The sequence below is a fragment of the Penaeus monodon genome, chromosome 4 (assembly GCF_015228065.2).
Source record: "Penaeus monodon isolate SGIC_2016 chromosome 4, NSTDA_Pmon_1, whole genome shotgun sequence".
NCBI lineage: Eukaryota > Metazoa > Arthropoda > Malacostraca > Decapoda > Penaeidae > Penaeus > Penaeus monodon.
Window position 1 is genome coordinate 4,601,476 of NC_051389.1, and position 22,500 is coordinate 4,623,975.

The window sequence follows — 22,500 nt, forward strand, 5'->3', positions numbered from 1 at the left end:
GTGACAGCGCCTCCTCCATTGTCTCTATCCTCTACTAATTCGTGCTGTCAACTCTCTCGTTGTATAACCACCGGGAGAATGTATTAAAGAAAAAAAACATAACATGATATAACGTCATTTTAGGAATGAAATATAAGTCGAGACCGATACAGTGCTGGGATTACGTGTGTATTAGGAGGCAAGTCGGCGGCCGGCCACACACCTAAGGAAGAGGCGATCAGCTGTTCACCAGGTGAGTCGTCCCTTTGCCAGGAGAAGGACCACGGCATATCACCTTTCCCTCGGACTGTAGGACTCCTAGGATACTTACCCTCACTTCCCATTTGTTTTGTTTATTCGTTTGTGTTTGTTCTTGTTATTAGTTCCTTTTTGATTCCTGGAGGAAGACCTTGCATCGCTCCCCCCGTGTAAGGATGATTGCGTAGGCAGGTGAACTTACCTGGATGGTCTTGGAGGAAAACCGAGGTGCGGGCGGGAGGCTTTGTGTTGTGGTGTGTGTGTTATGTTGTCTTGTCTTGTGTGTTGTGTTGTGTGTGCGTTTGTATGTTTGTTTGTTTGTTTGTGTATTTGTGCGCGTGTGCTCTCTCTCTCTCTCTCTCCTCTCTCTCTCTCTCTCTCTCTCTCTCTCTCTCTCTCTCCCTCTCCCTCTCCTTCCCTCTCCTCTCCCTCGTTCCCTCTCCTCCCTCTCTCCTCTCCTCTCTCCTCTGTCTCTCTCTCTCTCTCTCTCTCGTTCTCTCTTCTCCTCCTCTCGTGTTATGTTGGCCTTTGCCTGTCTATTATAGTTAAATAATAATTTATATATTTAGATTATATTAGTATTTTACTCTTGTCTCTTTTCTTTCTCCTGCTCCTCTCTGTTTCCTCTCTGTCATGCCTGTCTCTCTGGTCTCCCTGCTCTGCCTGCTTGTGTATTCTACTTGCATTCTCTCTCTTCTCTCTCTCTCTCTCTCTCCTCTCTCTCTCTCTCTCTTCTCTCTCTCCTCTCTCTCTCTCTTCTTCTCTCTCCTCTCCTCTCTCTCTCTCTCTCTCTGTCTTTCTCTTTTTCTCTCTTCTCTCTTCTCTTTCTTTCCCTCTCTCTCTCCGTGTGTATGTCTTCTTGTCTCGTCATCTGTCTCCCCGACTCTGTCTTATTGTCTCATTGTGTCGAATGCTTGCTGTCTCTCTGTTCCTCCTTGCCTCTGTCTCTGCCTCCTGTCTCTCTCTCTGTCCCTAAATCTAGGTCTCCATGTATTTCTCTTTCTCTCTCTTTGGTTCTGTCTATGTGTGTGTCTCAGTTTCTCTCTGTCTCTCTCTCCTCTCTCTCTCTTCTGTCTCTCTCTCTCTGTCTCTCCTCTCTCTCTCTCTCTCTCTCTGTCTCTCTCTCTGTCTCTGTCTCTCTCTCCTCTCTCTCTCTCTCTCTCTGTCTCTCTCTCTTCTCTCTCTCTCTCTCTCTCTGTCTCTCTTCTCCCTCTCTCTCTCTCTCTCTCCTCCTCCTCTCTCTCTCCTCACTCTCACTCTCACTCTCACTCTCACTCTCTCTTCTCTCTTCTCTCTTTTCTCCTTCCCTTCTCCCCCCTCCCCCCTCCCCCCCCTCCATCTCTCTCTGCCTCGCTCCCTCTCCCTCTCCGTTTTTCTCCTTTTTTCCTCCTCTGCTTTTCTCAGTTTCCCTCTAAATGCCTAAAACACCTGTATTACTATCGAATTTATTAATGCTTTGCCTTCAAACTCAAGGTCTATACAAGCACATATATAGCCCTTGTTCAAGCCTGTGCCAGTACATATTTATCAGCAAAGGAGAAGGCTCGCATTCGGATTAATGTGGGTGCCACACTTGCTTGTCCAACGCGCATGCAAGAAATCCTTCAGAACAGCCATTTGTGTGCGTGTGTGCCTTTCAGAACAGCCATTTGTGTGCGTGTGTGTCTTTCATAACAACCATTTGTGTGCACCGCGTGTATGTGAGCGTGTTAGGTGCGGTTCTTGTTTATGATATGGATGTGCATGATGGGATAGGTCCTTGTGAAGTACATTTTTGTTCTTTATTTCTTATTCTTTTGTTGTTGTTGTGTTTTTGTTTTCCTTGTAAGTTGCGACTTGCAGTGGTTAGCGGGGAGTGCCTTGTAGGGGTGGGTGTTTAAGGGGCGATGGTCGTGTTTTGTTTTTTTGCTGTTGGGATGCGGTAATATAAGGTTTGTAATCTTGTGTCTTGAAGCTGATCGGTTGCTGTCCGTTCTTGGCGAGAGGCGAGTGTTGTTTTTGTGTTTGTGTGAAGTCGGTCGGTAAATTGGGTGGGGGGTGGGGGGTGTAGGGGACGAAATTGGTGGTGTTTTTGTGTAATTTTTTTTTTTCTGGTAAATTTGGTGTTTTTTTGTAAAAAAAGAATTGAAATTGGAAGTGTTTTTTTTGTGAAATTGGGAATGGATTTAGTTTTTTTTTTTAATTGGGTGTTTTGAAAAATTGGGTGCATTTTGGTGAAATTGTTTTTCTCTTATTTTTTAGTTTTTAGTTTTTTTTTATGAAATTCTGCAGATTAGTTATTAGATTTGATTTGCCTTCTAAGTAAAATTCTGTTTAACTGATGCTAGTGACATTGCTAGCTACAGAATTTAGTGTTTGATACAAGTTGTTAAAGAAATAAATCATTGTGATTCTTGTGGAAAGTGAGTTTGTAATGACAAGATAATTTACGAAGGTTGCACAGAATGTTGCGTAATGGTTTATGGAGATGCTATGAATGAGAATTAGTGTCTTCATCGTGCATGATGTTTGCTCTCGCGTTGTGAGGGTAATGTCATTTATACCTTTTTTTCTGCTTTTTTTTTTTCTACTTTTCTGTTTTTTTCTACTTTCTACTTTTTTACTTTTTTTACTTACTACTTTTCTACTTTCTACTTTTTTCTACCTTTTTCTTACTATTCTACTTTTTTGTACGTTTTTCTTTTCTACTTTACTATTTTTTCTACTTTCTACTTTTTTCATAATTTTTTCTCTCTTTTCTTGCGATAAGAGGAAAAAATTAAAGTTATTTTTAGAAGATGCAACCCTCATAATACCGAAGTTACATTTTCTCGAAAAAGATAAATAAATAAATAAATAAATAAATAAATAAAATATTATGATGAAGGTGAATTCTTGGGATGAATGTTGAAAGAGGAAAAAATGAAAGTAACTTTAGATGAAGATATAACATCACACAGTTATATTGCTCGTTATGTGAAGACGTTCGTTCTCGAGTAATTTAGGAAAAAAGGGGAAATTAATTATGATGAATATTATAACACCGAAATACCAAAGTTACATTCTCGACAAGTGAAGAAAAAAAGTATATGTGAGTGAAATTCCTCGCTTTGAGAAGCCATCCGCTCTCGACAAATATGGAAAACGTAGTAACTATAGTGAAGAAATGATTTATATTTCTCGCTGTGTGGATACATTCGCGTTCAATAAATATAAAAAACATAATAACTATAATGAAGAAATTATAACAACTATATTTCTCGCTGTGTGAATCCATCCGTCCTCGTCAAATATAGAAAAAAAGTAAAGTAATTTTAATGATGATCATAACGACGCGCTCAAGTTACATTTCTCGCTCTGTCAGTCACTCGCTTTTTTCATTCGAGTCTCTGTAGAGATCTGGAGAGTCGGGGCCATGCGGAACGCGTGGTATTAGTCATGTGGCCAGTATGTGGTGATCAGCCCATGTGTTCTCTCTCTCTCTCTCTCTCTCTCTCTCTCTCTCTCTCTCTCTCTCTCTCTCTCTCTCTCTCTCTCTCTCTCTCTTTCTTTCTTTCTCTCTTCTTTCTTTCTTTCTTTCTCCTTTCTCTCTCTTTTCATCCTTTCTCTCTCTTTCTTTCTTTCATTTTCTTCCTTTCTTTCTTTCTCTCTTTCTTTCTTTCGCCGTCGCCTGGTCTGAGAATCGGTCTGTAGTGGTGTCTGTGACCGAAGTGACGTAGAGAGGTTGATTTTTTTTAAAATGTGATGTAAAAGAGAGAGAGAAAGGGGGAGAGAGAGAGAGCGATAGAGAGAGAGAGAGAGAGAAAGGGAAAGAGAGAGAGAAAGGGAAAGAGAGAGAGAAAGGGAAAGAGAGAGAGAAAGGGAAAGAGAGAGAGAAAGGAGGAGAGAGAGAGAAAGGAGGAGAGAGAGAGAGAGAAAGGGAAGGAGGGATATTATTATTAGAAATAAAACTAAAATACCGCGATGTTTGCATTTTATCTGATCGATTTTATTCTTTTTCATTCTTTTTCCTTTCTTTATTTTTTCCTTTTCTTCTTCTCTTCATCTCCTTCTCCTCCTCCTCCTCCTCCTCCTACTCCTCCTCCTCCTCCTCCTCCTCCTCCTCCTCCTCCTCCTCCTCCTCCTCCTCCTCCTCCTCCTCCTCCTCCTCCTACCTTTTCTTCTCCTCCTCCTCCTCCTCCTCCATCTCCTTCTTTCTCTTTCTTTTCCTTTTTTTTTTTAGATATCTCTCATTGGTCATGGTTTTTCGAAGAGGCGAAAACCAGATTTAAGGGAAAGTTGTTTATGGTGCGATGGTGACGAATCGGGAATTTCTCGGCGGTGATTGTGAATGGGGGGGGGGATCTTTGTGACGTGTGAGTGACGCGAGTGTGACCTATAGTGAATGATCGTGACAATTTTAGATAGATGTAGGATGTTGAAGGTGAATGAGGATGACACGTTTTGGATGTATATGGGATGTTGAGAGTGAGTGAGGGTGATGCATATAGATACATATGATGCTGAGAGTGAGTGAGGGTGACATTTAGATACATATGGGATGTTGAAAGTGGGTGATGGCGACACATTTATATATATATATATATATATATATATATATATATATATATATGTATATATATATTATATGTGTTTATATATATATATAGTGTATTTATATTATATATATATATATATTATATATGTATATATATATATTATATATATATATATATATATAGTTATATATATATATGTTATATATATATGTATATATATATGTATATATATATATATATATATATATTATATATATATATGTATATTTGTATATATTGTATATATATGTATATATGTATATATGTTATATTATATATATATATATATATATATATATATATATATATATATATATATATATATCGGATGCTGAGAGAGAATGATGGTGATACATATAGATAGATATGATGTTGAGAGTGAGTGATGGTGACACATTTAGATATATATAGGGTGGTGAGAGTGGGTGATGATGACACATTTAGATATATATATAGGATGCTAAGAGTGAGTGATGGTGACACATTTGATATATAGGATACTGAAAATGAATGACTGTGACATTTAGATATATATAGGCTGCTGAAAGTGACTTGTACTTAAATGATGATGACGATAGATGTTTAAATCTCTATCATATTCAGTTTATTTTAATGTAGTTTGACTTTATCATAATTATACATAAAATTAATATTAAAAGAATTGGATATAATGTAATAATACGTTTTATTGATTTTAAAGCAAGGGGATATATCTTGATCATGCATTCAATTGATTTTAAAGCAATTGATTGTATCCTAATTGTGCATTCAGTCACTTCTAAAATAGCTAAGTTTAGCGTAAGTATACATTCATTTGATTTAAAGCAATTTTATGCATCATAATCATACATTCAATTGAACAGTTAAATGTATCACAATTATTTATTTAATCTTAAAGCAACTGTATGTATCATAATCATGCATTGTCGTCGATGCAAATTTGAAGAAGCAATAACCCGATGTTAATATAATTATTAATATTAATGCAACACAGCGAACGATTCTGCCGATATCGACCCCATAAACACAGCATAAAATAAGCATCAAATACTCTCAGCATATACTGCCTCTGACACAGCACAGCGGCGGGAAAAGGGGGGGAGGGGGGGGGGACTCTTCTTTCGGCATCGCACAGCCACAGCATGTCACAGCTCATGTCTCTTCTCCCACAGACTTACGGCCTGAAGTGAAGGTCGGGCGAGGTCACGACCCCACATACTGGTGAGTATTGTGTTGTGGAGTAAGGGTGGGAGGTGGAGTGGGGTGGAAGTGAGTGGAGTAGAGCGGGGTGGGAATAGAGCAGAGCAAAGCAGAGCAGAGCAGAGCAGAGTAGAGCAGAACAGAGCAGAGTAGAACAGAGCAGAGTAAAGCAGAGTAAAGCAGAGTAGAACTAAGCAGAGCAGAGTGGAGTAGGGTTAGATCTGAAGTGGAACGAGCCGGGAAGTGGATTAGAGTGGTCTTGTAGTGGAGTAATATCAACGGAAAGCACCTTTATTACGACATTATAGCCTTGCGAAAATGAACACTGAAGCGATCATCTTATAACCTTCATCCGCTCGCCTGTGAGCCGAGTTTCACAGCCGAGTTTTAATCTCGAAAAGAGATTTGAAAAAAAAGGTAAATAGAAAATAGAAAAAAAAATAAAAAAGGTAAATAGAAAAAAATGAAAATAAAAATGGGGGAAAAATCTCGGGGAATTTAACAGAAAAAATGGAAAACCCTTCCCTCCCCTTTCTAAGCTTTCGTCTGTGGTTGCAAAGAGACACCGCGAGAGGGAGAGGGAGAGGGAAGGAGAGGGAGGGAGGAAGGGAGAGGGAAAGAGAGGGAGAGGAGAGGGAAAGAGAGGGGGAGGGAGAGGGAAAGGGAGGGAGATAGGAAGGGAGGAAGAGGGAGAGAGAGAGAGGGAAGGAGAAGGGAGGGAATAGGAGGTAAAGAGAGGGAGGGAAAAAAGAGGTAGAGAGAGGGAAAGAAAAAGAGTTAGAGAGAATGAGGGAGGAAGAGGTAGATAGAGGTGAGGAGGAAAAGGTAGAGGGGAAAAGAGGGAGGGAGGAAGAGAAGAGATAGAGGGGAAAGGAAAAATAGTAAGAAATAAAAACAGAAAGAAATACAGAGATAGAGAGAGAGAGAGATAGAGATAGAGAGAGAGAGAGAGATAGATAGAGAGACAGAGAGAGATAGAGATAGATAGATAGATAGAGAGAAAGAGAAAGAGAGAGAGAGAGAGAAAGAGATAAAACACACAGACAAAGAGCGAAAGAGATAAAACACACAGACAAAGAGCGAAAGAGATATCTCTCAGCAAAGCGCCGAAAGGAATCATACAGGATCGAGAGGGAGAAGGGGAAAGAGAGGGGGGGGAAGGGGAAGGAAAGAGGTGGGATGGGGGGAGGGAAAGAGGAAGGATAGGGGGGTGGGGTCACGTCAACCGGACCTGAAGACCAGACCTGAAAGACCCAACCCGTGGCTAGTGCTAGTGACGAAGGCGGTCGGGGCGGATCGCGTGTCGGTCTCATGTCGGTGCTGGTTTCCCGAGCTTTATTTTCTTGCCTTGTCTGTCGGGAGGTGTCGGAATTAGTCGGGTGGTGGGGGTGTGGGGGTGAGGGTGAGGGCGAGTGTGTGTGTGTGTGTGTGTGTGTGTGTGTGTGTGTGTGTGTGTGTGTCTGTCTGTCTGTCTGTCTGTCTGTCTATTTGTTTGTGTTTATGTGTACGTGCATGTATGTGTGTATGTGCGTGCGTGTGTCGTTTGTTTGCTCAGGTAAGGAGGGTTTGTCTCCCTGTTTGCGTTTTGGTTTGTTTTGATTGCTTGATAATTATCTTTGTTTTGAAGGAGATTTGAGTGACGTCCCTTCTCGTCGTGGTTCCTTCCTCCCCTCCTATTCCTCTTAATCCTCTTCCTTCTCCTCTTCATCCTCTTCCTTCTCTTCTTCCTCTTCCTCCTCCTCCTTTTCTTCCTCTTCCTCCTTCTCCTCTTCTTCCTCTTCCTCCTTCTCCTCTTCTTCCTCTTCCTCCTCCTCTTCCTCCCCTGCTCTCCTCCTCCTCCTCCTCCTCCTCCTCCTCCTCCCGTTCCTTCATTTGTTCGTATTTCCCTTCTCCATTCTTCCTTGTCCCCTTTTCATTATCTCCTCTTCCATTACCTCTTATTTTTCCTCTTTCCTCTTCCTTTTTTTCCTCCTAACTCCTCCTCTTCGTCTTCCTCCTCCATCTTTCCCTTTTTCCTCATTATCCTATCTTCGTCTTTTTCTTTTTTTTTCTTCTTCTTTCTCAGATCTTTCCTTTCTTTCTTCTCTTCTCTTTTCTTCTTCTCCTTCTTCTTCTTTTCTCCTTCTTCTTCTTCTTCTCCTTCTTCTCTCTTTCTTCTTCTTCTTCTTCAGGAACATCTGGTGGGCGGCAGAGTTCGTCAGGGCGCCCACCCCTTGGCCGCCCACCCCTTGGCCCCCCACCCCTTGGCCGCCCACCGCTTGGCCGCCCACTCGTGTCGTTGCGTTACGTCGGGGGGGGGGGGGGGTTGACGGTGACGGTGACGATGTCTGATCTTGTGGTGACCATTAGTTGGGGGTGGGTGGGTAGGGGTGAGGGGGCAAGAGGGAAGGAGAGGAGAGAAGGGGGGGAGGGTGAAGAAGGGGAGAAGGGTGAAGGGAGGGAAGAGGGGAGAAGGGGTGAAGGGGGGAAGAGTGAAGAAGGGGAAAAGGGTGGAGGAAGCGTAAAAGGTGGAGGAGGAGAGACAAGTAAAAGAAGAGAGAGAGAGAGAGAGAGAGAGAAGAGAGAGAGAGAGAGAGAGAGAGAGAGAGAGAGAGAGAGAGAGAGAGAGAGAGAGAGAGAGAGAGAGAATAGAGTAAGAGAAAAAAAAGTAAATAAATAAAAGAGAGAGACACACACACACACACAAACAGACAAGAAAGAAAGGGCATGAAACGAATCGGCCACGAAGAAAAATATTGGGTCTCCGAGAAACATCCACTGTCGACGTAAAGGCGTTTTAGTGGTCTTGCGCGTCACGTTGTGTTCTGTGGCTACTCAGGGCCGTTTGTGTTGTGACCGTGACGAGGTGTAGGGGAGGGGGTAATGAGTTGTTAAAGGCAGAGGGAGAAGGGAGGGAGGGAGGGGAAGGAAGGAGGGAGGGGGATGGGTGGATGGGGAGGGAGAGAGGGAAGGAAGGAGGTTGGGAGAGAGGGAGGGGGAGGGAGGGAGGGATGGAGGAGGGAGGGAGAGGGAGAGGGGAAGGGAGGAAGGAAGGAAGGAAGGAAGGAGTGGGGGCTGAGGAAGAAGGAATGGGTTAGGTAAGGGTGGAGAGAGAGAGAAAAAAAAAAAAAGAACAAGAGAGAGAGACAGAGAGAAAGAATGAATAAAAGAAAAAAGTTGAAATTTGGGGAAAAAAATAGTGAGAATAAGGAACGAAAGACTAAGATGAATAGTTAGTTCAGCGAAATAGTCGTTTTGCAGAGAACTATAAAATAGGCCACATTACGTGTTCTTGCGTTATTTAGTTGAACCATTAAGGACCCAACTTCTCCGATAAAGCATTGTTTTAAATCTTTACAAGGTCCGAATGGGGCTAAAGGGAGAAAATATAGGTGTTTTTTTTTTCTTTCTTTCTTTTTCAATTTCTTTTTCTTTCTCTCTTTCAATTTCTTTCGTTTTTTTTTTCTCACTTTCTCAATTTCTTTCCTTCGTTCTCTCAATTTCTTTTTCAATTTCTTTCCTTCGTTCTTTCAATTTCTTTCTCATTTTCCTTCTTTCATTCTTTCACTCTTCCTTTCTCAATTTCTTTCTCTCTCTCTTTCTTTATCTTTATCACTTTCTCTCCCCCCTTTTTTCTTCTTCTTCATATGGCTTACCGCCTCGCGCACGGCCATGCATATTCATCTGTTGATGTGCGCCTTACCCTTGAGTATGTGTATGTGACGTGATTAATGAATGAAGAATGAGTGAATGAATGAATAAATGAGGAATGAGTAAATGAATGAATGGATGAAGGAGTAAATGAATGAAGAATGAGTGAATGAATGAATGAAGAATGAGTGAATGAATGAATGAAGAATGAGTGAATGAATGAATGAAGAATGAGTAAGTGAATGAATGAAGAATGAGTAAGTGAATGAATGAAAAATGAGTGAATGAATGAATGAAGAATGAGTGAATTAATGAAGAATAAGTGAGTGAGAGTGAGTGAATGAAAAAAAAAAATGGAGGAGTGAGAATGAAAAGTGAATAAATGAATGAATGAAGAATAAATGAATGAATGAAGAATGAATGAATGAATGAAACATGCTAGCCAAGTTGGAGCGTTGGATTACAACCTGAATCTAACACCTGTTATCTGTGTCTATTGCAAAAAGCACGTGGAGTTTTCAGATAATGCTGGAGGTGTTAGGGAAAAAAAATCCTTTTGGTTGTAAAACACGACAATTTGTGGAACATTTCAGAACTACGTGATGATGATGGATGTGTGTGTGATGATGTGTGTAGTGGTGATGTGTAATGTATAATATTGAAATATGTAATGTAATGTTGTCATATAAAATATGGAATACAGATAGTATTAGCAGAATATATATTGAATATAATATGGAGTACTGAATGTAATGAGATAGGGTAATTAACAAGATAATGATCAGTATGAATGTACATATGAAATATAAGTATGCTGACGCACGTGAAATGACAACATGTAAATGATTGAAAACATAATGTAAAACATTGAAGAATCCCAGAAGCATTGATTTTTCTCGTTGCGTTGGTTTCAACCCGATTCAGGTTTTTCGTTCGCCGTCTATTCGACACCCGATCATGGGGTTTTCGTCGTCGGGTGTGAGTAAAAACCCTTTGGTTTGTAACACCAATTTGGTCATTTCGACCCACATAGTTTGTCGTTGTGCTGTTAGTTTGCTGTCTGTGTGGTTTTGTCGTTTCGCGTGTGTTGCCGATCATGGTTTTGTGTTTGCGTCTAGTTGACACGATTTAAGTTTTGTAAGTTTCGCCGTATATAATATGCGACCGATCATAGGTTTGTATCGTTTCGCCGTTGATTATGACCCCATCATAGGTTTTGTACGTTTCGCGTCATGGTTCGACCGATCATAGATTTGTAGTCTTGACCGTATGTATTCGACCCGAATATAGCATTTAGATGTAGATTTCGCATCTAGTTTCTACCACGATATAATTTTGTTTTCACCGTCTAGTTTCGACCCGATGTAATAATGTACTTATCGCCGTCTATTTCGACCAGATTAAGATTTTTCTTCGCCGTCTAGTTTCGACCCCGATCATAGGTTTTGTCGTTTCGCCGTCTAGTTTCGACCCCGATTATAGATTTTGTCGTTTCGCCGTCTGGTTTCGACCCCGATTAATTAACGTGTGCGGCTCACTGCGTCTCTGCGTGTCTCATGACCCTTCGAAACCGGCCTCGACCAGCGCTCTCTGGTTGGCTGTTGTGGCGGCTGTCGTGTTACTCCTTTTCCTTAGTTCTCTTTTTGGCTCTTCTCTCTGTTCTCTGGTCTCTATGCTTTGCTTTCTTTCGATTTTTTTTTCTTTTCGTATCTTGCCTTGGATATGTCCCTGTCTTTTATAATTTTTCTTTCTATCTGTGTCTGTCTGTCTATTTATCCTCTCTCTCTCTCTCTCTCTCTCTCTCTCTCTCTCTCTCTCTCTCTCTCTCTCTCTCTCTCTCTCTCTCTCTCTCTCTCTCTCTCTCTCTCTTCCCTCCCTCCCTCTCTCTCCCTCCCTCCCTCTCTCTCCTCTCTCTCTCTCTCCTCTCCCCTCCCTCCCTCCCTCCCCTCCTCCCTCCCCTCCCTCCCTCCTCTCCCCCTCCGTCCCTCCCTCCCCTCTCTCCCCTCTCACTCTCTCTCTCTCCCCGCCTTCCCTTCTCCTCTACTTCTCATCTTACCTCTCTCCCTCCCCCCGCCCATTGTCTCTCATTCTCCCCTGCTTAATCCTCGCCTTTCTCTTTGTCTCCCCTTCCCCCTCTCCTCCCATTCCTCTGCCCTCTCCCTCCACTCTCCCTTCCCTTTCCTCTCCTTTCCCCTCTCCCCCATTCTCTCCTCTCCCTTCCCCTCTCCCTCTCCTTCACTCTCCCCCATCCCCTCTCCCTCTCCTTCCCTCTCCCTCCCCCCTTCCCCCCCTTCCCCTCCCCCTCCCCCCCCTTCCCCTTCCCCTTTACGTCCACGAAATCCAGGTTGTACTCTGACATCTGAAAAGTTTTATTCCTTCAACGCACGTCTTTTCCTTGTTCTTCGTCTTCTTCATTTTCTTCATCTTCTTCATCAACATCTTCATCATTTTCTTCTTCATCATCTTCATCTTCATTTTCTTCATCATCTTCATTCATTTTCTTCATCATTCTTCATCATCTTCTTCTTCTTCTTCTTCTTCTGGGTTTTTGACTGATCACTTAGCATCCTTGGACGAGAGCCTTGTGTGTGCAGGTGATGCCGTGCTGGTGTTGGCATTGACTTAAATATAGTTTGTGTTATGGCTGGTAATCCTAATGTTTTTTTTCTTTTCTTTCTTTCTTTCTTTCTTTCTTTACTATCTCCTTTTTCGCTTTCTTTGTTTTCTTCTTCGTCTTTTTCGTCGTCTTCTTTTTTCTCCTCCCCCCACCCCCTCCCCCTCCCCCTTCCTGCCATAGCTGAGTCTTGCTCTCACACCTGCCCATCAATTTAATTAAAAGTAAATACCACACAAAACGCATTTATTTATCTTTATTAATGACGTATTTCTATACAGGCAGTATTTGCATGCGAATCAACGCTATTTTAAAGATAATTAAAAATATTTGTATACAATTTCTGTATTTTTGCCCCTTAGGCCTGTTACCCCTTCCCGCCACCAAGTTATTGAAATATTGAATTACACGTTAATTATTAACGTCATTCGCTCTTTGTTCTTTATATAATCTCTCATTTTTTCATTCGACTTTCTTTTCCTTAATTATTAGATGCAACCTGACTCCCTTTTGATAAGTTTTATGTCCGGAACCCTGAAGCAGACGACATTTTTCACCGGAAGTCGTTAATATATATATAGGTTCGTAAAAAGCAGTTCGTAAGCGAGAGAAAAAGAGATGGGCGGACTTCCAGGAGAGAAACTTGGGGTATAATTATGATTGTGTTTGTATCGCGTGTTTTTGCTCTTAAACACGACTGTTTTATGTAAGGGAAGGCGGGGTGATTACATCACGCGCAGTCTCTGTCTCTTTCTCTTCTCTCCTTCACTTCTCTTTTCTTCTCTTCTCTTCTCTTCTCTTCTCTTCTCTTCTCTTCTCTTCTCTTCTCTTCTCTTCTCTTCTCTTCTTTCTCTCTCCTTCTCTTCCTCCGTCTGCCTCTCTCACGTATACACGCACGCGCCACCACACACACACACACACACACACACACACACACACACACACACACACACACACACACACACACACACACACACACACACACACACACACACACACACGAGGAGGAAAAGAGTGAGTGAGTGAGAGTAAGAATGAAAGTGAGAGTGAATGGAGAAGAGAGAAAGAGAAGACAAGAGAAAAGAGAAACAGACAGACAACCCTCTCTCTCCCTTGAACAAAGCAGACACACCGATAAATCTGAACAACATCGTGACATTTCGAAATTTATAAGGATTAGTGTTTTCTCTCTCTCTCTCTCTCTCTCTCTCTCTCTCTCTCTCTCTCTCTTCTCTCTCTCTCTCTCTCTTCTCTTCTCTTCTCTCTCTCTTCTCTCTCTCTCTCTCTCTCTCTCTCTCTCTCTCTCTCTCTCTCTCTCGTGCTGAATACTCCGATGATGTTATTAACTCGCCCCCGGAAGGCGAAAGAAGGATTTGCAATGAAAGAAAAATTAAAGGAAGTTGCAAGGCAGTTATACCCCCCATATTAAGAACGTATTCTCGCATGGTGTAATCCAGGGCATGACGTTTTAATGGCAATCATGAGGAAAATGACTGCGAAAGGTGGCTGTAGGAAATAATGATTCGGAAATGGATAAAGCTAATGAAGAATGCAGCATGGGAGATAGAAGAAAATGAATTCAGGAAATGAATGAACCCTAAGGGGAAAAAAATGGAAAAAAAAAAAATAAAGAAATTGATTAGGAAAGGAAGGACGTGATGAAGAATGATAAATAAAGTTCAAGAGAAGAAAAAGATTAGGAGATGGAGAGAGACCCAGTGAAGAAAATTAAATGTAAAGAGAACGGAAAGAAAAACTATTAGGAAATGAACAGACGTAATGGAAAACGAAAAAAAATTGAAAAGGTGGAAAAATGAAAGGAAAAGTTAGTGTTGTAGGCGAATGTCTGTGTAGGAGTGCATAGGTATAGTAAAGGTCGTTATCAGTGTAGAAAGGAGGGTACTGGTTACTGGGTACGAGGGGGAGGGGAGGTGGGGGTAGGGGGAGGAGAGAGGAGGGGCGAGGGAGGAGAGAGAGGAGGTAGGAGGAGTTGAGAGGAGGTAGGAGGGGAGGGAAGGGGTGAGGAGAGGAGAGGAGGATGAAAGGGAGGGAGGGGTGAGGCGGGTAGGATGGAGGAAGGAGGGGATGAGGGAGGAGGGAGTAGAGAGGGGTGAGGAGAGAGGTTTGAGGAGGGGAGGAGGGAGGAGGCGGGGAGGGGAGGGGGGGAAGAGAGAGGGAGGAAGAGATAGTGAAAGTGAACGAGGCACAGCAGGCAGACAGACAGGCATAGGGCAGCGGGCTATGGTTACTAAGCTCGCTTATGGAGTGAATGGGGAGGGGGTGGGGGAGGGGAGTTCGTTGAGTGGTGGGGAGTGGAGGAGGGGTTGGCAGGGGGGAGGCAGAGCAAGGGAGAGAGATTGGCAGGAGAGGGAGAGGAAGGGAGAAAGAGATTGGCAGGGGAGGGAGAGGAAGGGAGAAAGAGATTGGCAGGGGAGGGAGAGCAAAGGAGTTGGAGACGGAGAGAAAAAGGGGAGAGAGAAATGGCAGAAAAAGCGAGTGAGAATATAAAATGGAGTAGACACGACAGACGGATAACGTAAAGGACGTGCGAATTAGTGCTGTTTGTCCGCCAGTCGAGGCTTATTCACGGATCAGGTGTGATTAGGCAGTTCGCATCGAGAAGGGGACTCCGATTGTGCGGTGATTAGCGGAAGGTCGATCCTGGGCAGGTGTTCACTCCCCCCCCTAACCTTTCACTCCCCCCCTCCCCCCTCCCCCTCCCTTTCTTCCTCATACTCCCTCGTCTTACTTCTGTTCATACTGCTGCTGCGTCTGCTTCTTTTTCTTTTCATTTTTCACGTTCTTCTTCATCTCTTTCTTCTATTTCTACTTCTCTTTCCTCTATTTCTACTTCTCTTTTTTCTTTTTCTTCTCTTTCTTCTCTTTCTTCTTCTTCTTCTTCTCTTTCGTCCTTCTTCTTCTTCTTCTTCTTCCCCCATCCTCCGTCCCCCTCCCTCCTCCTCTTCCTCCTCCTCCCTCTTCTTCTTCCTCCTCCCTCTTCTTCTCTTTTACTCCTCCTATTCCTCCTCCTCCTCCTCCTCCTCCTCCTCCTCCTCCTCCTCCTCCTCTTCCTCTCTCCTCCTCTCTCCTCCCCTTCCTTTCTCCCTCCACTCCCTCCCTCCCTCCCTCCCTCCCATCCCTCTCCCTCCCATCCCTCTCCCATCCCTCCCTCCCCTCCACTCCCTCCACTCCCTACCCCTCCTTCCTCTTTCCTTCCTAAACGCTAATAATATGTTTTCTTACCCAACTTCCTCCTTGATAAAAGGCTCGGTTGTTTAGCGCACATATAACGTCTCCCAGCTGTTCGCTCTCGACACGTGCGGCCGCCGTCTCTTTGCAAGGACGAGGAAGTGCACTGTGCATAGGAGGAGGACTGGTTTTCTTGCGTTGGTTCGCGTGGTTGTGTGGTCTGGTGTTGTGTTAGTAAATTGTTCTTGCGTTCGTTCGTGGTATTGTTATTGTGGTTGTGATATTGTGTGTTTGTGTTATTTATTGTTCTTATTTGTTTTATTTCTTGTTCTTGTGTTTGTTATTGTTTGTTTTGTTTCCATGTTCTTGTTTTTGTGTTTGTTTTATTTCTTGTTATTGTTTTTTTTTTTGTTATTGTTATTGTTTGTTACTGATATTGGTCTTTGTGTTTGTTATTGTTATTGTTTAGATTTGTTATTTTTGTTCTATTTCTTGTGTTCTTTTCTTATCTCATTGTTATTTTCCAATGTCTTGTTTTTTATTATTGCTATTGTTTTTTGTTCTATTTCATGTTCTTGTTATTATCATTCTCTTCTCTTATTGTTATTTATCTTCTTCAAGACAATTACGGTCGTGGGTTAGGACTAACAGTAATGGTATTCGGTGGTGTTATTAAACTCGTGAATTAATTTGGGTATGATTAAATATAATGGCGATAGTTATGGGTATGTAGGGTGTCCTGGGATTATAATTGGTTGACCCTAAATGGGATAATTCTCGCTTTAAGTCCTTCTGTGGAATACTGGTGTGGATTTGCTGCGTGCGGGTAACGAACTGGTTGGTTTACGGTGGACGTACTAGTGGGTTTGCTGTGAATGTGTTGTGCGTTTTTTGGTGAATTTACAGGGGCGTACTGTGTCTTCTGGTGAATTTTTATTGAGCCTACAATGTTTTTTGGTGAATTTACAGAAAACGCGTTTTGGTGAATATTACAGTGAGCGGTGATCGGAGTTTTGAAGTGGTGTGCGATAAAAAAAAGTGTATATGTATATATGTGTGTGCGTGTGTGTGTGTGTGCGTGTGCGTGTGTGTGTGTGTATGTGTGTGTGTGTGTGTGTGTGTGGTGTGTGTGTGGTGTGTGTGTGTGTGTGTGTATGTGTGTGTGTGTGTGTGTGTGTGTGTGTGTGTGTGTGTGTGTGTGTGTGTGTGTGTGTGTGTGTGTGTAAATGCACCGCCGTTCGACTGTGCAGTGATGAATTGTGACAGCGAAATGCCAGAGATATGACAGTGACGTGTGACAACAGACCGTGAACGTCGAGTGAGAATAAGTGAATTTTTATTTATGGCTGTATTGTGTGCCTGTGTGACGGGGTAATCAGTAAAGCGTTGTAACGAAAATATCCGCTTTAGTTGGAATATGATGTTCAGTTCTACAATAGTATGACAAGCAAGCTATGACAGGAGTCCTGAGAGAACAGTATATGGCAGTAGTATGACAAGCTAGCCGTGACAAGCCCGAGAGAACAGTATGACAATCGTATGACAAGCAAGCCTTGACAGAAGCCCCGAGAGAACAGTATGACAATCGTATGACAAGCAAGCCTTGACAGAAGCCCCGAGAGAACACTATGACAGTAACTTCCTGGACAGAAATGTAGCGGAGAAAGGCGCTAGGTTTGCGCTACGTTCGATCGAGCGGTTGAATGATCTTGAGATGTCACACTTAAGCGGTTTTTATGGCGGACTGAATTGACCACCTTCGTCACGCTGGGCGGGTGAGGCGGGAGGAGGGAGGCTGCGTCACGTACTTCGTTCACTACCGTCTGGTTGTGACGGTTTTTTGGTTTTAGGTTTGTTTGTTCACCTTCATTGGGTTGTGGCCTTTTTTTCAACCTTCATCGGTCTGTGACGTTTTTGTTCACGGTCGGTTTGTGACTTTTTTTTGTTGTTTTGTTTTTGTATGTTCATCTTCATCGGTTTGTGACTTTTATTTTGTTTTTGTTCAACATAAGACGACTCTCGTTTCAGTCACTATCTGAGTGGAGATACTCAGCTAGGTGGATCTTATTTTTTTATCCACTTTCATCCACACAGGCAGTCATCTGGATCCACTTTTTTTTTTTTTTTTTTTAGTCCCACTCAAACCAAAAAGATATAATTTTCGCCTAACCGCATCCTCCTAAATTGGTGTTATCTTCTGGTGCAGTTTCTTTCGGCAATACTTGAAAGCTTGCACACATTAAACGCTTGATGTGCAAGTCTTAAAAACGCTTGCCTTGTGCGGCGTCCCTTCCCACCCTTCGTTCTCCACCCTTATTTGCACCCTTCCGGCGTCCATTCTTCACTTTTGAGCTTTCTTTCACTCTCCGTCCTTCATTCTTCACTCTCCGCCTTTCATTTCCCACCTTTTTAGCTCTCTTTTCATCCTCCATTCTTCACTTTTGAGCTTCCTCCCACCCTACGTCTTTCATTCTTGCCTTCCACCCTTCGCCCTTTCGCCATCTGCGCTTCACTATCCACCCTCCACCTCGAAGTCCTTTTCCACCCTCTATCCTCCACCCTTAAGTCCTCTTCCGTCCTTCGTCCTTACCCTCCCACCCTCTACCCTTCCCTTTTCCACTCCACCCTTCCACCCTTCCCTTTCCCCCTCCACCCTTCCACCCTTCCGCCATACGCTCTTCCTCTTCCACCCTCCACCCTTCATCCTTCACCCTCCACCCTCCATCCTCCATCCCTCACCCTAGATCCTCCATCCCTCACTCTCCATCCTCCACCCTTCCGGCGCCTTTGCTTGCTCAAGATGCAAGCGCCTCTTCCCCGGCAGATCAAGACGCTTTGCAATCACAAGACATCCGGTCTCACGCGATTACCCGAGATCACAAAAATTACGGGCGGCGGAAACGTGTCTCAGCGAGTGCGGTGAGCGTGGGAAGAAAGCATGGCTGACCGTGGGAAAAAAATGCTGACCGTGGGAAAGTGACCTCGCCTTGATCCGCGCGAAGGACGTGTAGCTGGCGTTGCTCTCCTGATTAAAAGAAAAAAAAACAGGAGTTTGGTGGAGTAAGCATCTTCATCTTGTTATTTTCTCTCTCTCAAGGTTTAAGGGTTGTGTGTGGGGAGGGGGGGGAGGGGGCTCCTTAATGACTTTTTAATCCCGGGGAAGAAAGAGGAGGAAGGAAACCGGGAGTAGCGGAAGGAGACAGAAGAAAGGGAAAGGAGGTGATTATAGGCCTACCTTCTTCTCCCACGAGCACCTATGTCAACGTGGAGCGATACCAGATTACCCCCCCCCCAACCCCCCCACTCCCGGGTCATAATAGTGGTATAAACGACCGATTGTTCTCCGCGCCAAGCCTCGGGAGAACCAAGGTGGTGACAGCGTGTTGTTCAAAGTTCATGCTGATGCGTCTCAAAAACTCGGCCGGTTTTAAAGCACACCCAATGGCGCCAACGTCTCGCCTAAGTACACAATGCTCGTGATCTTTAACTTCTCTGTAATCAAGTGAATGGAAAAAGAAAACAAGGTGAACAAGAAATTCGAAAGGTGGCATTGGGAGGGAGAATCTTTTGTGACGGAGCCCGAGAAAGTTTTTACAAAAGTTTGCGTGAAAATTTTGAATGGCAGAGGATGTACCGGCGGATGGGGAGGAAGGGGGGTGCGCGTTTGAGGGCAGCGCTGGAAAAATACACAGCCTGCACGCACGCACACACTCACACCTACACGGGTTCGTAAGCACACATGAAAGCACACATCACACACATTCATGCATGTATTCCATCTTTTTCACACGTTCATACCTCAATTCTCACTCAATCTCACGCATTCATAAACACACACTCACTCTCTCACTCTCGCTCTCACTCTCACTCTCACTCTCACTCTCACCTACACCACCCACCCACCCTACACCACCCACCCACCTACACCACCCACCCACCTACACCACCCACCCACTTACCTACCTACCCACTTAACCACCCACCCACCTACCCACCTACTTATCCACCCAGCCACCCACCTACCTACACCACCCACCCACCCACATCACCCGCTCAGTCACTTGGTCTTAATTGTTTACCTTCTCTTCGTGGATGGCAAATTTAAAGACAATCTAGCCATTTTACAGGTATTATAAGATCTACATGGGTTCATCTAGTACTGTAAAGCGTGGCCGATGTGTTTACATACCGTTGTTAACCTAACCTAACCTAACTTAACCTAACCAAACCTAACCTAACCTAATTTAGGTTCTGGGAGAATAAAAAAAATAACTATGTATATGGAGAGAGAGAGAGAGAGGAGAGAGAGAGAGAGAGAGAGAGAGAGAGAGAGAGAGAGAGAGAGAGAGAGAGAGAGAAATAAAGAGAGAGAGTGTGTGTGTGTGTGTGTGTGCGCGTGAGCGTCTTCGAAACAATACCATCGAAACTTGACATGAGGCCTAAGTGAATTAAGCCCTAGGCACTGCGACCCATACAGTGATTTTAATAATTTACCCCCCGGGGTGTAGAAAGTGTGTGTGTGTGTGTGTGTGTGTGTGTGTGTGTGTGTGTGTGTATGTATGTATGTATGTATGTATGTGGATGTGGGTGGGTGTGGGTGCGTGTGTGTGGGAGGGTGAAGCGAGTGAGTGAGTGATAACGAAAGAAAGAAAGAAAGAAAGAGCGAGAGAAAGAAAAAAAGAGAAAGAAAGAAAGAAAAAGAGAGAGAGATAGAGAGAAAGAAAGACAAAAAAAAAGAGAGAGAAAGATCGAGAGCGAACAGCTAGCACGCGATACCCCCAGGCAGAGAGGCGAACTGCGGGCCTCTGACTTGTGGTTTAGCTACGTGATTTCGGAGCCGCGGTGTGAGCTGCGCTTTGGCAGTATAGCGGTAATAGCGATGCTTGTTGTTGCTAAAAGTGGATGGTGTCTGACTGTAATTGGGAGAGAGATTATTTTGTGACGAAGATTATTTGGAATGGTTCAAATGGCATTGAAAGAGAGAGAGACAGACAGACAGACAGACAGACAGACAGACAGACAGACAGACAGACAGACAGACAGACATAGACAGACAGACAGACAGACAGGGACATTACAGACAGACAAGAGGCATAGAGAGAGATAGACGCGCGCGAGCGCAGAGAGAGAGAGTTAGTGAGTTTGTGGCGGAAATCGACTGAAATCGCTAGCCCCCCCCCCCCCCCCCGTTTTTTGTATTTATTAATTAATATATTTACTGGTTTGTTTATCTTTCATATATTTTTCCATAAGCCGCTTTGGAGCCTCGCGGTTGATGTCCATTTGCCCAGAAGGTCTGGTTCCCGTGTTAAGTCGAGGCCTGAATAAGCTCTCGTATACCCTTCCACACTCATCTACACCCTGGAAGTAGTTACCTGGTCGTTCTGCAAGGTGTTACCGGCAAGTCGTTGTGCGAAACAGCCTTGTAAAATGCGATTTCCGGCCCAACTTCCTCCATCCCAAGTTTCCGCGTGATTTCGGTTCTCTCTCTTGGCTCTCATCTCCACGTAGACAATGCAGCGCCCCTCCTCCCCTCCTCCTCCTCCTCCTCCTCCTCCTCCTCCTCCTCCTCCTCCTCCTCCTCTTCCTCCTCCTCCTCCGCTCCTCCTCCTCCTCCTCCTCCTCCTCCTCCTCCTCCTCCTCCTCCTCCTCCTCCTCCTCCTCCTCCTCCTCCTCCTCTTCCTTCTTCTTCTGCTTCTTCTTCTTCTTCTTCTTCTCCCCTCTCTTCTTCTTCTTCCTCTTCTTCTTCCTTCCTCCTCCTCCTCCTCCTCCTCCTCCTCCTCCTCCTCCTCCTCCTCCTCCTCCTCCCCCTCTTTCTCCTCCTCCTCCTCCTCCTCGTCCTCCTCCTCCTCCTCCTCCTCCTCTCTCCTCCTTTTTCTTCTTCTCCTCTTCCTTCTCCTCCTCTCCTCCTCTTTCTTTCTTCTTCTTCTTCTTCTCTCTTCTCTCTCTCTTCTTCTCTCTCTCTCTCTCCTCCTCTTCCTCCTCCTCCTCCCCTCCCTCTCTCTCTTCTCTTCCTCCTCTCCTCCTCCTCCTCCTCTCCTAATCACTCCATGCTAACTACCTCCCCTCATTATCCTCCTTCCGCCGTCCTGTCGCGGTAATGCAAAGGGTGACGGGCTGCCCCTACGGTCTTGACGTGTGTGGTTAGAAATGGGGGGGGTTGAAGGAGGTGGTAAAGGGGGGGGGGAGGTCGAGGGTAAGACCTCCTCCTCGTTTTTTTATGTACGTATAATATCTGTCTGTTAATATGTCTCTGTTCAGCCGTCTACACGCACACACACTCTAACACACACAGACACACACAAACACGCACGCGCACACACACACACACACACACACACACACACACACACACACACACACACACACACACACACACACACACACACACACACACACACACACACCCATACCTTTCCGCAAACTCCCATTGTTATGACGCGCTCGTGTGCATATACCCTCTCCTCCTGTGCTCACGCTTTGTATGAATATACGAAATACTTCCTTTTCTCATTCCTTAGGATCTCGTAGTCTCTCAGTATAATACACCTATTTTCACGTGACTAAAACTACACCCGGAGAGACCTGTAATATTTCTATTGGAGTGTTCACCTTCAAAAAAACGGGGAAATTCAGGATTGAAGAGAGAGGGTTGGAAAGGCCCAAGAGAGGGGCGTCTGGAGGCGGAGGGAATAAGAAGAAACATATCGTTTTTTTTTTCTTCTTTTTTTTTCTTTGTTTTTATTGTTTTTCCTTTTTCTTTTTCTTTTTTTCTTTTTTCTTTCTTCTTTATTCTCTTCTCTCCTCTATTCCTCGTCTTCTTCCTCTTATTATTATTATTATTATTATTATTATTATTATTGTTATTATTATTGTTATTATTATTATTGTGATTATTATTATTATTATTATTATTATTATTATTATTATTATTATTATTTATGTTTTCGCCAGCCTCGTACTCCATAGCTCCATCCAGACCCATATCGTATCTTTTTGGGTCTATCCGAAATCGGTCGTGTCACCGTTTTTGGAGAGAGAGGAGAGAGAGAGAGAGAGAGAGAGAGAGAGAGA

The 22,500-nt window shown here is 43.8% G+C and overlaps 1 protein-coding gene across 4 annotated transcripts in view; it reads left to right on the forward strand.

The window, feature by feature from the left end:
• The window catches only part of LOC119568810 (formin-like protein 14), a 103,481-nt gene that overhangs the window by 74,738 nt on the left and 6,243 nt on the right, over positions 1-22,500 (forward strand). For 2 of the 4 annotated variants that reach the window (XM_037917257.1, XM_037917260.1), the window contains one exon: positions 5,966-6,014. The gene's annotated coding sequence lies outside the window, so the exon portion shown is untranslated. Of the gene's footprint in view, positions 233-5,965; positions 6,015-22,500 lie in introns of all 4 variants that reach the window. The other 2 variants (XM_037917251.1, XM_037917265.1) reach the window with 2 other exon arrangements.